Source organism: Rhinatrema bivittatum, chromosome 1 (genome assembly GCF_901001135.1).
Source record: "Rhinatrema bivittatum chromosome 1, aRhiBiv1.1, whole genome shotgun sequence".
Classification (NCBI taxonomy): Eukaryota; Metazoa; Chordata; class Amphibia; order Gymnophiona; family Rhinatrematidae; genus Rhinatrema; species Rhinatrema bivittatum.
In genome coordinates, this window is record NC_042615.1 from 660,819,838 (window position 1) to 660,827,406 (window position 7,569).

Here is a 7,569-nt window from a genome sequence, read left to right on the forward strand (position 1 = left end):
CTGCTTCGGGACGCACCTGCATGACCTTTCCTTCTTCCCACCCGTGCAAACCCACCACTTCCTCTTGAGGGCCGCAGGGGGCGGGAAGAAGAAAAGTCTATGCAGTTACCTACTCCAGACCCGTGGAGGGGGCTGCCTAGTGCTCCCACCACTCGTGGCCCGGAGGCCTCCCTCTTCTTCTTGCGTGAGCAGGATGGGATCCCCTTACGGCCGCCGACCTCCCGGCTGTCACCCAGGGCGGACCGCACCCCCATACCCTCCCACCCTCCCTTAGTACTCCACTGATCTGTAAAAATCATTATATACCTAAAACGTAGGCACCAGGAATCAAAGCAAAGACCATTTCTAATTAGAAACAGCACTTAGGCTGAAGCTCAAAACTTTATTTATAAACATAAAAATAGAGAACATGACAGCAAATAAAGACTATATAGCCCATCCTGTCTGCCTAGCCACATTTCCTGCTCATCTTCCCTTTCTATCCCTCAGAGATCCTCTGTGCTTGTCCCATGTTTTATTGAATCCTGATACTGTCCATGTCTCCTTCACCTCCACAGGGAGGCTGTTCCATGTGCCCCATGGTAACATAGTGAATGACGGCAGATAAAGTCCACAATGGTCCATCTAATTTGCCCAGCAAGTTTTTACAATTTTTTTCAGGGTATTAGCCACTGCCGCTCAGTGCAGGCTACCCCCAAGCAGAAAAATAATAGTGGAGTCACCCCGTTTGTTCATTTCTATTCTCTAGCCAGCAGGGATCCTCCGTGCTTGTCCCTCGCCAGTTTGAATTCCATTACCGTTCTCATCTTCACCACCTTTTTTCCATGAAGAAATACTTCCAGACATTGTTTTTGAGTCTTCCCCCTTGGAGTTTCATATCATGACCCCTAGTTTTGCAGCTTCCTTTCCATCGGAAAAGATTTTTGCGCATCATTAATTCCTTTCAGATATTTGAAAGTCTGCAAGCATCATGTCTCCCCTGTCTCTTCCCTCTTCCAGGGCGTGCGTAGTAAGGTCCTTCATTCCCATCTCATATGGCTTTCTGTACACACCCCATACTACACTAGGTTACTGTGCTACTAATCCCCTTTCCCTCCTTTCATCTACGGTATACATGTTTAGATCTATGTCTGTCCCTATATGCTTTACGATGAAGACTATTGACTTTAGTAGACACACTCTGACTCTGGACTGAGTTCATATCATTTTGAAGGTGTGGTTTCCAGAATTGCATACAGTACTCCAAATGAGATCTCACCAGAGGCAGTATCACCTTCTTTTTTCTGCTGGCTTTTCCTCTCCCTGCACACCCGGGCATCCTGATGGCTTTTGCCATCACCTTATTTATTTGTCTGGCTACCTTAAAATCATCAGATATGATCACCACCAGATCCTGCTCTTGTTTTGTGCACAGAAGGACTTTATTCCCTACACTAGGGATCCCCAAACTTATTTCTCAAGGGCTACAACACAGTCAGGTTTTCAGGCATGATGGAGGCCCCAGTTTGGGTCCACATCTTTGGAGTATGGATTGGGAAGGGAATTTGGGTAGAGAAGCCTTAAGGTTGTCTTGTGGGGAAAAACTGGAGGGATAAAATGTTATATATGCAGTACTTGTAAACCACTATTCCAAATTGTCCCTAGCTTAAGCCCTAAGTTAGGAATTTCAGTAGAGAAAGAGTTTGCAGACCATTCCTGCAGGTACCTCCACAGATGCTTGTCAGGATTGATCACAAGTTTCCAATAAAAGCCAGCCCTGCACGCGGGTTGATGTAGCATTCTGGGTTGGTCTTTGTCGGTTTTGGAGTGAGTGGGATGTGCATGTGCACCAGCGTGCATGCTTACTCCACCAGTCCCTGACAAACCTGGCTAGCTCGGTTCCTTTCTGTTTGCAGTGGCTGCCCTTTATGTATAGCTAGTGGGGTGAACATGCATAGATTAGTATTCATGTGCACCTCAGCAGCTATACTGTACAGTCTCGGCGATCCAGCCCTCACATGCCGATGTGCATTCACCATGGAGCAGTAGTGGGCCTCATCATCCCAGCCTGCAGGGAGGGAAGCTGATGCCACTGTTGGGGCTGGCTGGTAATCCTGGCTCTGAGAGAACCCAAACCCCCACAGCCCATCACCTTCATCATTCTCGGTATGCACTGTGACTGTGACTGCCAGGCATATAAGGTCCTACTAGCCACAAAATACACACCTGCCAAAAGTGGGGGCTGTGCCATAAAGAGGGAAACACCACCAAGGAATACACCAGGCAAATAGCAAATGGAGGTACAAAGGAATGGAAACGAGGGGAGCAATCAGAGTAGCCAGCAACAAAACAGGCCAGTGTTCAGTATGTCATGAGTTCACAGTCTGTTTCCACCCACCACATGCATCCTCCATTTGGCCCCTAGCCATCCAAACCCATCCCAGATGCCCCATGCATATATACTTCCTCACCTCCTGAACTGGGTGCTAAGGGCCTTTTTGCGAACATGCCTGTGTTAGAGAGCAGTGAAGAGACAATGAGACACCTTTGGGCTACATAAGTCATTATTCTTGTTTTACCAAGTTTTTCGGTTATAAGTAGCTTTATAATTACTCATAAGTATTCTATAGTATTTCTGTTTAGTTTTTGCATCACTTTTGCTAATCAGACAAATGCTGCATAAAAGAATGTGCTAGAAACTGCTAGTATAAGCTGGAAAAATACCATGCTGTGGGTCACGTTTAAAGTAAACCAAGGCCAAAGCTGACATTCCAGACAAAAGCTGCAAGCTCATCTTACACATTGGTAGCATTTGCATAGTGAAAACATATTTACATATAGCCACTTGGAATAATTGTTTAAATAATATAGCCAGTTACAGATATGTTTTGCCAATTGTGTCTTTTATGCATTGGTTTAAGGGGGTCAGAGGTGTAAAGAGAAGTAAATCCTTTATAATGCCTGGTATCAGTAAATCATCTCTGAGAAAGCTGTAGTACTCTCTCTCCATTAGGTATATCTTATTATACTATTTGTAGCTTTTAATAAAAAAAAATGATTTTTCTCTAAGTGTTTTTTCAACAACTACACTCCAGCCACTCCATGCCTTCCATACTGTTAGGCCCATCTCCAGCCTCCAGCTTTCTACACATACCCATTTACTGATCCACTGATATACCCACATACTCTTCATTCCCCACGTTCCCCAGCCACCCACACCTGATCCAGCTAGACACACAGGCACATCCACAGCCCCCAGCCTACCCTAATCCTCCACCAAACCCACAACCCTCCAGCCCTTACACCCACCAACACACCTCATGCCACCCACCTACATCCCACAGCCTCACACCCTGATCTCAGTCATAAGCAAACACAAACACCCTTCTCTGTCCTCCACAGCCGTGTGCACGCACAACACCCCCTGCACCCCAGCAGCCACTGAACAACATACATGTGTACTTGAAAAATGTCCACACATATAGACTGAGGTATGCATGTAGCTCGCAATATACATGTAGCAATCATATTCTCAGGAGCAGTGGGAGCAACCACACATGCAGACTCCACGGAGGTCTTTTCACTTCAGCTCCACACTGCCCGGAGGCCTTGGGGCAGTCAGATCGAAGATAACCGGAGAAACTGGGAGAAGGGGAAGAAAGGGAAGAGGGACTGAATCAGGCTGGGTCAAGCAGGGTGACAGGGAGAGGGCTGAGAGAGAGAGAGAGAGAATCAAGCCAGAGATGTAAGAGGGATCAAAATGTGCTAGGGTGAGGCTGGTGGAGAAAGGAGGTGAGTGCTGGGGTTGGTTTGGGGAACAGGGGTCAGAGTGTCCTGGAGTAAGGCTGAGGAGGGGAGGTGAGCTGGGTGGGTGCACTATAAGAGTGACTAGAGTCGGGCTGGGATAGGGGAAGGGAGCACAGGGTCAGGCTGCGGAGGATCAAGAGTGTGCTGAGGACAAGCTGAGGAGAGAGGAAGGAAGTTCTGGGATCAGGCTGAGGAATGTAGAAAGGAATGCTGAGGTTGGATCAGGGCGGAGGAAAGTGAATAGTTCTGGGGAATTTCAATGGGTTTCAGTAATCTCTCTGTAATGACATAGATCCTGGCATCTGGCCGACAGCATAACTCCTAGGACAACATCCTGGGACAACATCTCTGGTCGGCAAATGTTGTTTATGTATATATAGCAGGAAGTTTAATCCTGTTTTGATGATATAACATAGTATTTATTTATTTATAAACTTTTCTATACCGATATTCGTAGCGACATCATATCGGTTTACAGCATAACAGCAGGTGGAAAGTACAATGAACAGGTATGGGGGAGGGATTACATAGGAACAGTAAGCATAGCATGGAAATGTACATAGTACATAGTAATGATGGCAGAAAAGGACCAAATGGTCCATCCAGTCTGCCCAGCAAGCTTCTTATGGTAATATCTGCTGTGCCCTGCGGTTACCCCCATGTTTCTCTTAAAGGTAGTAACTCAATGTAAGAACATAAGATATGCCATACTGGGACAGTCCATCAAGCCCAGTGTCCTGTTTCCAACAGTGGCCAATCCAAGTCACAAGTACCTGGCAAGTACCCAAACTGCCGCTCTGTGCAGTTATCCCTAAGCCTTATGATAACTTATAAAAATTTACTGCTAGCAACATTTTTACTGGGTGATGAGCTGTCTTGAAAATTCAGACAGTGCTGCTTGATGTGGTATGCTTATGGATTTGGCCTTAGAAGCAGTCCTGTGCTTTTTCCCTTATGTCTGCGTATCAGTAGCCAGACCTTAAATGTCAGGGCCCATGTTGGTTGTCGTCTGAATCCAATTCCTCTTCCAATCCCCCACCCCACCCCACTGCGTTCAAAGTGGAGAGCAATGTTGCAGTTGCATCAAAAGCATTAAGACTTATTGATTAAGGGTAGTAATACCATGCCTTCTGTTAAGGTTACTAACTGCTGCTCCATGCAGATTACCCCCATGCTTATTAGTTCACCAGACCGTAAAAGTCGTGGCCCTTGTTGTCTGACTCTAACTCCCCTTTTCCCTCTGCCATTGAAGCAGGGAGCAATGTTTCAATTGCATCAAAAGCATCAAGGCTTATTGATAAATGGTTGTTACATCATACTGTCCCCATTGAGGAAGATGGCATGACCTTACCTTCCATATTGTAGAGGTTCTCAATCTGTGCAGAAAGCCAAGAAGACATAATTCAATGTATTTATTTATTAGAATTTATTACCTACCTTTTGGAATGAAATTCACCCAAGGCAAGATACAACCTCTTAAATCATGGATTCTCAGCTCAGTCCTCAGGACACATCTAACCAGTCAGGTTTTCAGGATATCCGCAATGAATATACATGCGAGAGATCTGCATATAATGGAGGCAGTGCATTCATATCTCTTCTCATGCAGATTCATTGTGGATATAACCTGTCTGGTTAAGTGTGTTCCAAGCAGTAGGTTGAGAACCATCAAGTTAGAATGTTGAACAGCATTCGTTCCAAATGCCCCTGCCCCCTTTTCCCACCATACCACCACTTTCCCACAGAGCAACACAGGCAGAGACTGTAAAGGATGGTACAGAAAGGTACATATAAAGCATGCATATTTATTGTGGACATCCTTAAAATATGATTGTCTAGGTGGGTCCCAAAGACTGGCTTGAGAGCCAAAGTTCTAAAATACACACACACACACACACACACACACTTTTCTCACACATACATACGCTCACCCACAACACATACATCGACACACTCTCACAACACATACAACACACTCTCACATGCACCAAACACACAACCCATACCAACATACACCCCACACTCCCACATCCACCTTATACACACAAACTCACATAAATCCCACATATTCCCATGTGCCCCTTTAAACAGCATGCACACACATCTGCTCCTAATGCAGCCACACCCATGCACACCTCCATGACTCCCACACATAGAGACAGGGAAAATAAATGACAGTTTCTCAAGTCACTGCCCCAACACCACCATCACCGCACACTCACACACGCCCCAACCACATCACCCATCTACACACACTCACTTACCCCCAAAAGCTCCACACCCCATACCACCCTACCACACATTACCCTCCACAGAGACCCCCCCCCCCCCCCCACCACCACCACATACAAATGTGACAGAGCTTTGCCAGTCACCAATATTTGCTCCCTAGTAATTTTCCAGCAATGGGCAATACGAAGGGGTTTTGATATCTTGGATTCTTCCCCTTGCTATAACCCCACCTTTTTGGGGAAGGCATGTGTAGGATATAAATATCCCCATGAGCATGCTCAGACTTCAGTGGGTTTGGAGATACAGAAGAATTAGGAGAGAAGCTAGCAATTGCCACAGGATGTCAAGACAGTGATTTTGGAGTTATTGGGAGAAGTAGGAGTTTGGCTGTAGGTTCCTTTTTCCTCATACATAGAGGTTTGGATCTATAGTTAGGATTTTTGGATTTTTGGAACAGAGAGAGAATTTTTGATGCAGACTGGCTCAGCCTAGATGGAAGGGCATCCCCACAGGATCCTGAAGGATTGAATTCAGAGGATCTTTTGGCCTGAGCACAAGTACAATCAAGGGTGAGAAGTGTTTTTTGGACTCTTGTATTGCAGACATAGGAGAAGGGTTGGACGCTTCTACTAGAGATAGCTGAGATTTTTTTTTATATTTTTGAAATTGGATTACATTTTACAAGTTTTGACACAGTTTAAAAGTTCTGACACAGTTTGGGATTTTTGTAAAGTTTTGAGCTTGAGAATAATTTTTCCATCTGACCAGTATATTCTGGAACTCAAGTGTCCTGCCCTCACTGGGGAAGATTTATTTGATATGGATGATGGTGCAGTAGAAAGGACAATTGCTTTTCTCAGTTTAATATTTTTTATGCTATTTTAATTTTTTAAATCTTGGCTTGGATACTTCTATTTAAGTTACAGTAAGCAATACATTTTGAACACCACAAAAAAAATCTGAGTGATTATTTTTGCAGTACCCTCAGGGATAGATGGACATTGTATCTGATTGTTATTTCACTCTGTTATTGATTTTTGCTTCCTGGCTTCTCTTTTGGGTCTTGGTGGGCATCATCTAGCTGGAGTGTGAGCCATCAGTTTAAAAGTGATTGACCGTGCCAAGGACCTAGAAAGATTCCTTTCCACCCACAGGACTTGAACCTTGGAAATCCATGGCACCCCTGGATGAAGTTCATAGCACTTACAGGGACCCGCTACATACATATTACCCCCATAGAGCCCCCCCCCCCCCCCCCACATACAAGCTTGTCCAAACACATTAATCCAACCCCCAACATACCCTGACACCAATACACACCCACTTATACCCACCGCACATAAACATACACACACATGCCCCCAGTCACTCCACACCCGCAACCCCTCCACACACATCCAACTTGTCAGGCCATACTGGCCAGTTATAGGTTATCCCCAGGACAGGAGCAGTGCAGGATTAAGGAGCAGGGTTGGCCAAGCATCAGGACTGTACCAGCCACCTCCCCCTCAGGTTGAACCCTCAGATACTGGTGGTCAGCAGGACCAAGCT